The sequence below is a fragment of the Hevea brasiliensis genome, chromosome 16, assembly GCF_030052815.1.
Source record: "Hevea brasiliensis isolate MT/VB/25A 57/8 chromosome 16, ASM3005281v1, whole genome shotgun sequence".
NCBI classification, from domain to species: Eukaryota; Viridiplantae; Streptophyta; class Magnoliopsida; order Malpighiales; family Euphorbiaceae; genus Hevea; species Hevea brasiliensis.
The window spans coordinates 38,857,654-38,867,358 of NC_079508.1; positions in this window are offsets into that span (position 1 = coordinate 38,857,654).

The following is a 9,705-nucleotide window of genomic DNA, read 5'->3' on the forward strand; positions in this document are numbered from 1 at the left end:
TACAATATGTAAATGATTTATAACTCATAGTGTTTTTTATTTATATATATTTGTGGCATTGCAAACCACAAATTCCATATATTGTGGCCGCTAAGTTCATAGGAAGCATTCTCATAAAAGAGCAAAATGGTGTCGAAAGAGCAATAATTTATTATTTGAATAGAGTACTCAACCCTATTGAAGTAAAGTACTTAGCAATTGAAATTTGCCTCTCCTTACACTTTGCATGCACAAAACTTTGGTATTACATGTTGCCTACATTAGTGTTAATAATATTAAAGGCTGATGAGCTCAAGTATATTCTCTGCTATCCTTTTTGAATGATGTTCCTCTAAAAAACTAATTCCATGTATACTTCTTATAAGATAATCTTAATGTTAGAGATCTAGCGAGTGATGAAAATCTTTTTTGATGTGCTTTATGAAAGAGCATCATGGGTTTGACATCACATCCAATCTAAAACCTTTAAAGCAATGGGTATATGGGTCTTTCTCATTTATATGTCTCCCACTCATCTCATCTTTTTTCTGATATAGGAGTTCTACACTTGCATGTTCCTAATAATCTCTCTTTCAAAGTATGAAATAGTATCCTAGAGATGACTTTAATGATAGTTAAGTCCAAATTACACTCTTTTATTAGATTTCACACTATAGTATTTATTTCTAATTTAGGTATTTCTGACATTGTAATTAGATAGAATAAGGCTATAGTACAACCACCAAGTGGTCATGAACTAAAAGACCAGAAATTGAACATAAATTACACCCTGCCATCACATGTCCCCCCTTCAAGACCTTATGTTGCCATGGATCTTCTGGATACTTGATTTGCTCCTGTTGATTGGACCTTAGGTCACCTAAGAATAAGAAAACAAGTGAGGGTCGGTTGCCAACCCATAGCCACTCTAACGCTTAAGTTAATCATGGAAATTTCATTAGAGATGAATGAAATATAATTGATTTTGTAGAGAGTTTTTTCACTTACTTTGTCTTGCCTATTAGACCTATTTTCATAGGGATATGAAGGGCAATCTTTCTGGAATCTTGGTTGGATCTTTGACCTTTCCTTTCATAGCCTAATGGAACATATATTAGTTATAATGCTTGATCTCAATTGAGATCTCTAGCATGATTGTCGCTTATTTTGATCCCCTAGAATGCCGATCTTTGCCTTGTTGTTTGAACTATGAGAGACTACAAATAGAGACCATCCTTAAGTTCAGACTTTGAGGAATGTTTGGACTTGGATCTGATTGAGCAGAACTCATGGAGTTTGGTTTTTGGACTCTGCTATATTAGGACCAATTTGCAATTGCTTTCAAATGTGCCTCTTAGAGCATATAAAATGTGATCATTGTACGTACATCGGTTCCTAAACTGGTGCTCTTTGGGCACGGTGAATGTAGAATATGTAGAGAACTTCAAAATATTTTTCAACGAAGTCATTTTGCATTAAAACTTTAAGAAAGTGGAAGAAAGTTGTGTGCTCGCCCATGCTCACTGCACTAATTCTTAATAAAGTGTCTTTGCAATCAGGTCTGAGCTATCCAAGAGGCCACTCCAATGCCATAGTTAAAAGTTTGAAACTCTTTTCATATTTAATAGAATTAGGTGAAAACATTTCATAATTGAAATTCTTTATGAAGTAAGGTTCTATTGAGTCACATCTCGGTCACAGGCTTTGGCATTGTCCACCAAGAGCATGCTTCCTATCAAAATTGACTGTAGATTACACTTTATTATCAATTCCTATTTGATGTGAATTGCTACAAGTGCATGGGTTGTTCAAGTAGTACAGAAAAAGACATTGTTCCTATGAAGAGCTGTGTTTTTAATTTAATTTTTAATGTAAAATGAACTATATTAAAATTGTAATTTAATCAAACAAATAAAAGAAATTTAGAAATTTGAATTTTAAGATATGAAAATGCAAAACTAAATTCAAATAATGACTAATTAATAATTAGCTAAATAAAGAAATTGAGAAATTAATAATAAAAATTAATGTAATTAAATAAAGCACTCAAAAGTAAAATACAAAGCAACAATTATAAAAAGATGACTCAAGAGTTAAGAGTTCATATTCAAGTCAATTTAGGATTTTTCCTATCTAGCCCAATCTATGAAATTCATGGGTTTAAAAGAGATCAATTCTAAAATCCTTTAAAATCTCTTTCAAGTGAATCAAAGAGTGTCTTGATTAATTAAATCCTACTTTCATGGAGTTTAAAATTAACTAAGACCCATTAGTTTCTTTAATAAATCTATTAAGCCCTCTTAATCCTTAATCTATTTTTAGATCTAAGCTAATTAAGTCCAATTTTTTTTATTTTCTATCATTTTGTTTTTAGCTTTCGGTTCTTCAATCAAGGATTAAGAACATAACTTAATAGGGTCCTTCACTAAGTATGTAAATAAGCATGCTCACAAGAAACTGATTAAACCTCATAAATTCATGAAATTGAGACTAACCTGTTAATTCCACAAAAAAAACTCAAATATTATGTCCTTAACTCCAAAATCAAAGAAACTACTCACAATCCATGTTCATTACAAGAGATTTTGTGTAGAAGAAGAAATAAAACATGAAAAGTAAATTTAAAACTGAAAAACCTGATGTTTGAGATGAATAATCTGGTGAAGAAGAGCCAAAATCCCAACTGGTGAGTGAAAAACAGTGATCTTCCTCTTTTTGTTTGTCTCATTTTCTTCAATTCTTTCTCTTTTTCTTCTTCTCCTTGTAGCAAAAAGTGGTGTAAAGATGCTTAAATACCCCTTGAACCCTAGAATTGTCACACCTTACTCCACTATAAGGTATAACATGATCCCATAATATACTTAATGAATTATTGAACTTCGCCGATAACCCATTAAATATACTACAAGGGATTTTAAAACAATTCTATTTCAATTTTAAGTGTAAAATGATGATAAAAGAATTATAAAAGTGTCTTTATGTTAGGTATATGTCATAAAATTGATTTAGAATTAATTTAGTATTTTAAAATTTTATAGAAATTCTGCATGGTACCGGCTTAAACTATGTAAAAACAGTTCTTCAAACCTGTTGAAAATCAATTTAAAAAAATATATCGCACACAACTCAATCAACTTAAATCATCTCTTTTCATTCAACCAACACCAATGAAATATATATATCTCATATACATATCAAAATAGATGTTCATCTATAAACTTACAACTCAAAGGATATTAAAATATTATTACAATTTCATTTGTACAGCTGCTCATTTATCTTATAGATATATATGGACTAATTTTATATCAAAATGAATTTACTAAGGGTATAAATAATATAACCAAAAATGATCCAAGCGCAGCATCAATCACAACTACAAGGAGCTCACTCTGTTGCTTTGCCTTTCTCCTTATCTGCGACAGCATAAAGAAGCTATCGCTGAGTATTTTACTCAGTGGTGCACAACTAAAAATTTAAAACTCACTATAAACATAGTTTATCAAATGGTAAACAAGAGTTCAAAATATTCACATTTACATAAATCATAAAACTAACATCAACATTTTCAATCACATAAATCAACCGTTTCAATAACATTTTATCAAAGCAATTTCAAACAATGGTGTTGCCAATAATTCACATAGTTTAAGTCATGACACAAAATTTCTAATCAATGCCATGTTGTATACCATGACAAAGCAATCTACAGCCTCACTAACCAAAATTAAAGAGGGAGGTGGCTAGTTAGCTATACGAATACTCATCCGAACTCAACCTCAACTGACAAGCCAGAGAGGGAGGAAACATAATCAAACTCAACCCCATGAATGGAGGAGGAACACAATAAGAAACTATCATGCCAATTGTGGTTTCAAAACAAATCCAAATAATTTCATTCAAAGAATTTCATTGCAAATTAGCAATCACATTATATTCATCAAATTCCCCTTATAGGGTTGGCAACACACAATTTCTCAAAACACTTCTAAAAGCATTCAAAACCAGCCCACCCCCATACTACAATGATATAAAAGGGCCAACATCCACCTTTCCACATTCACAAATTCGTTTCATAAATTAAGTTTTCAAATACAAGAAAAATCATAACTCATTCATATCAATTTCAAAGTTAAAAATAAAGAAAAAGGTTAGTTGTGCACAAACCTCAATGGATTTCCTTTTTCTTAGTTTACTTCTCCTTGCCTTTCAATGCCTCCTTTTCTACTAAAAATTCACAATTAAAGTGTCTCAATACTCATCACAATTATCTTCAATAGCTAATCAAATAAATGCCTAATGCATCCCTAATTTAATTTTACAATTTCAATGCATTCTGGGTTCAGGGCAGTTTTGGACCCTGATTTTGTAACCCCATTTAACCTATTTCTAGTCATAATTTTGTGTAGTGTTTTTCATGAAAATTGTTCCTCTATGTCTTAGTTTTATTTTTCTTTTTGAATCACTTAATTTGGAGTTTTGGATCTCAAGTTATGGCCAAAACATTAAGCATTGTTCCAGATACCGTATCTTGAAATTTCTAGTTTTTCAAATTTGTGCCTTAAACTTACATTCTATATCCAGGCATCTTAAGCTCATAATTTGGCCCTAGTCCCTGAAACAATGTTTTAGGTCTTTGTCTTAGGTTTTCAAATCATTTTGAATCACTCTAATTATAGTTTTGTAAAGGAAGTTATGACTTGATAACCATTCGTAGATCACAGTCCAAAAAGGCTGAACTACAGGAATTTCCAAGTTTGGCATTTTTAACTTAGCCTAATATTTTCTCTAATTTACCTTTAGAACTGGGTTCTGGTCAAAACATAAATTTTTTAGTTCTATGTCTTATGAGAATTTTAGCTTTAGAATTATTACATTTACAGTTTTTTAGTCCAAGTTATGGCAATTGTGCCAAAACTGGTCAAATGCCTAATCCTTTACATTTTCCAGGTTTAGTTTAGCACTAAGGCAGATTTGCTAGACTAATTTTGTCTAGTAATTTGACTAAGTTAGGTTCATAATTTGGCTCTATGATCTTCATAAGAATTGTTCTCCTCTGTCTCAGGTTTCCATTGGTTAAAGAATCACCTAAATTAAAGTTTTCTAGAGTGAGTTATGCCTAGTTTAAGAAGTACTGTTCACATGGTCATTTTTGTCAGATCCAGAATTGCAATTCCAGATTCAAGCCAAATTTAAGATAACTTATGGTCATTTTCTGGGCAGGGTGTTTTCATGAAAGCATTATGTCTTAGTTTTCATTTTCAATTGGTTTCACACCAATTGGAGTTGTGTAGCTCAACTTATAAGCTCCTAAGCACACTTGACTCAAGTGTCTAGAATCAAAGCCAAATGTCCAACTTCATTTTCTTCAATTTCATCACCAAAACAAAACCATTCTCAACCAAAGCACATCAAATGACCTTAATTTGGCATCAAGAACCTTAATTGCACTTCATACAATAGAAACCCTAAATTCACCAAAACCCTAATTGATTAACTTCAATTTCAACAAGCTCAATCAATTTCAACTACAAAATCCATGCACATATCATCATCTAACATTAAAAATCACTTCTAATTAGATCAAACCATCAAAACCCTAAGTCCCCAAACCATCCAAAATTCATACATCAAGATTCATGCATAATTTTTATGATTTCTTAAGCTAAATCCCCATATCTAAGCTTAATTTCATGCATACACAAATTAATTAAGCTAGAGAGATGACTTACCTCTAATTGAGCTTTTTAATCTTTAAATTCCTTCACTTTCTTCCCACTTTCCTTGGGTTTTATGGCTAGCTATGGAGGTTTCTCAAGATTTCCCATAAAATTGATAAAGATAGGTAAGGGTAAGGAAGCTTGGAATTGGTGTTACCATGGTAGAAATGAAAAATAATTGAGAGAGAATGAAGAAGGAGGTGGGGCGACAACCTTTGGCTGAAGATGAAGATGATGGACTTTAAATTGAAATAATTAAAATGAGGTGTCTTATGTTCATAAGTCTTTAGTTTTAATTATGTCATGATGAGTCATGTTTATGTCATAATTCCATTTAAAATTTTAAGTTTTCATTTCTTTTCTTTCCTTTACCCATTTTTACTTGAATTTTCCTCAAAATTTCTTCATATTTTAATACTTTAATTTTACTTAATTTAATTGATATTTTGGTTAAAAGTAAACTCTTCAAGCGAAACGACCAAAACACCCCTCATCAGGTTATAGTCCATCATTTTTCCATAATACTCGATGAATCATTAGTTTATGATTCACTTAATTATACTTCTTTCCTTTTTCATTTCTTTGGTTTCCAAATTCTCAAAAATTTCTAAATAATTTCTTCGTTAAGGTCTCCATAGGGTCCCACACGAATTTAGGGTAGCAACTTAACTTATAGTTGCTTCCCGTGTCGGTCACTCATCACCGGGGTCTAGGCTCATTTAACCTATTTGTGCTTTATTACTCTTATTTTCATTCAACCTTATTTAATCTTTATTACTTTTGTTTATGACTTCTTTATATGATTTAAATATAGTTCCAGACATCCTAGCTGTTCGGACAGGCATGATTTGGCAAGCTTCAGAGAATTTTCATGAAGGCACATAGGCTATGCGGGAGCTGATGCACATTTCAGAAAGTCTAAGAGATTTACTGGTCACCTGCACAGGAGAGTGCATAGGTAATGCATGACGCTATGCATGTCTCAACAGGATTAAGTTTATCGTCCATGAAGGTGCACAGGCTATGCATCTTTTGATAGGTTTGCAATATCTTTCCAGTCTCTTGCATAAAATGGTGCATAGCCTATGCACTAGGCTATCCAACTATCAGTAAGTTGAGAATTTTTTTCATTTTCTGGACACAAGCTGCATTGACTATACAGCTCCTTATGCAACTTTCGATAGCCTTTAAAATCTTCAATTTTTAGGCTTTATTTTTGACACTTTTGGACTTGGATTTTACTCTTCACTTGCACAATTATTTTTTAGTCCCTTAAAAACGTCATTTTATTTACAAGATAAAAACAAAATTACAAATTAACCCAAAATTAACAAGTATGAAGGACTAATTAAATAACTAATGAAATAACTAAAATTAACTAATAAAAGAATAAAATAACTATAAAATCTAACATAAATGACTATATGAAATGCATATATTAAATTCCCCAAACTCAAATCCTTGCTTGTCCTCAAACAAACTTTGAAATACAATGTAACTTTGGGGTGCCTTGTCTAAAGGATAATGTAAATCACCTATTAGAGCAACCTAACTTACCTCTAGCCATACCAACAATCCATATACCCATCCTTTTAGATGCAAAGAATCTATTGCTTGCTCAAGCTTTCACCGCTTAGCCTCAAGTCAATTAATTATCCAAAATTCCCCAAATGAACCAATCAAAAGAGAAAGTCATGCTCAAAAAGAACTTTAAAATAATCAATGGCTAAAGCACCTCTATATAGAATGATGGAACTTGATGAATTGATTTATAAATTTCCAATCCCATAGGCAAACTTCCTGTCCCTATCTCCACTAATATAGCAAGTACAATCAAGAGATCAAAGGACTTTAAGGGATGTAATAGGCCTATAGGATTCAAAATGAGGCTAACAAGAAAAAGGATAAAAAGGATTCAAAATATGAGAATATTTTCAATCTTGAAAACATAAGGTACACTTCTTATTTATTTTTTTATTCTCTTTCTTTTTTTTTTCATTTTTTAACTTTTTTTTTTAAAGAGGAGAGAAATACACAATGAAAATTTTTAAGTATTAGCATATTTTACAGCTCAACTCAACTCAACTCAAGTAAGCCTTTATTCCAAAAATTTATTGGGGTCGGCTATATAAATTCTCTTTCTCCACTCCAAACGATTTTAGGTTAAATCCTCAGAAATGTAACACCCCTATTTGCATAGCCTGGTATATTTCACTATTTTGATGACCGGTGTCAGTCCGGATAATTAAGGAGATTAGAACCACATCTAAGACAACTAGATAAGCCCTGAATACAAATAATTAGTAATTGTCAATTAGTTAAGTATAAATAAGAAAAATAGTACACAAGAAGTTAAATGAGCCGGGAGTCACAGCGATGGGTGACCTTCCCGGGAAATGACTGCGAGGTCAGTCTTAACTCAAATTTTGAACAGAAAAATGTAACGCTGCTGTCCTGAGGACTATTGCGAACACAGTGGAAAAGAGAAAATCATGAAAAAGAGTTGTTAAGCTGGTCAAATAATTAGGTCAGGGATCCAAAAGAAATATCAAATAACTTGTAAACCGGATTGAACCAGCAAGGGGCAATTTGGTCAATTTACCCCTAGACCTGACTTTTGACCTAACTGTCTAATAAAATTTGAGAACTGAAAATTTTAAAATGTAGATTTAAATTGAAGAGGTAAATGAAAAAGAAATGAAAAAGAAGTGAAAAATAAAAAATAAAAAGTTTATGACATCATCCATGACACAATAAATATTAATTTTTAAAATTTGAAAATTGGGAGATAATGCAACATATAAAGGAGCCAATAAGAATTAAAAGAAAAGAAAATTCATTTTTTTTCCCTTTCTTCTTCTTCTTTCCGTGAACCTATTCTCTCCTCTCTCTCATTTTTCTTTTCCTTTCTTCCATTAAAGCTCTCTTTGAGCTTTTGAAACCCCAAAATTAACCATGAATTCCATAAATTCCTTCATTAAACCTTGTTTTTGAAGCTTGGTAAAACTATTGACAATAAAAAGAAGAGGAAAGAAAGGAAATTTGAAGAGGAAAAAATTCAACAAAAGAGGTTAGTGGTTAGTTTTCAATTTTATGTTTAAATTCATAATTAAGCAGTTGAATTACATTAGAAATTGTGAAAAAAATTAAACAAAAATAACATGTATAGAATTCTATGGAATTTCAGCCAACTTGAGATGTGGTAGGAATTGATTGAGTTTGATTGAATTAAAAGGGTATCTAAGTTTGATTAAGTTTAAGAAGTATGTTTATATGTGTTGAATTAGTTAAATGTAACAAATATGTGAATTAGGGTTTGGACCTAGGGTTTTAGAGGACAAAAATTGGAGAATTGGTCAAATGGTGTGTTTGACCTTGTTTGAGCTGAAAAATGGTCATTTGTGACCAAGTGTGGTATGTTGGAAGTGTTGGAATTGAATGGAAATTAGGATTGGTTATGGGCATTATGCAGGCAGTAGGACCAAGGTCCCTTTCAGGGACCAAAACTGAAAATTTACTAACCCAATTATGTGAGGCCAATTGGGAATGAAACTAGACACAAAATGTCACATTTTTCATTTAGGAATCATGCCCAAAAAGTGACCATAGCATAGTGAACAAATTGGCCAAATCTGGAATTGAGTGTTCTGCCCTGTACAAAAGTCACCAAATGAACAGTATTTGTTCATTTGGCTATAACTTGGGTTAGGCAGGTCTAAATGACCTGAAATTTTATCAGTAGAAAGTTGAGATATAGACCTACAACTTTCATGGAGAACACAAACCCAAATTATGCCTTTAACCAAGTCATTTGGCCACCTAAAATTTGGTGACCTAAAACTGCCAGAACCCAGAAATTTGCCCAGAAATATGGGTTAGGCCAATCCGGCAGCCATGATTCAAATGGCTATAACTTGAGCTACAAAACTCCAAATGGAGGGATTCAAAAAGGGAAATAAAGTTAAGACAATAAGGAACAATTTCTATGAAGAAAACTTAGCCAAAT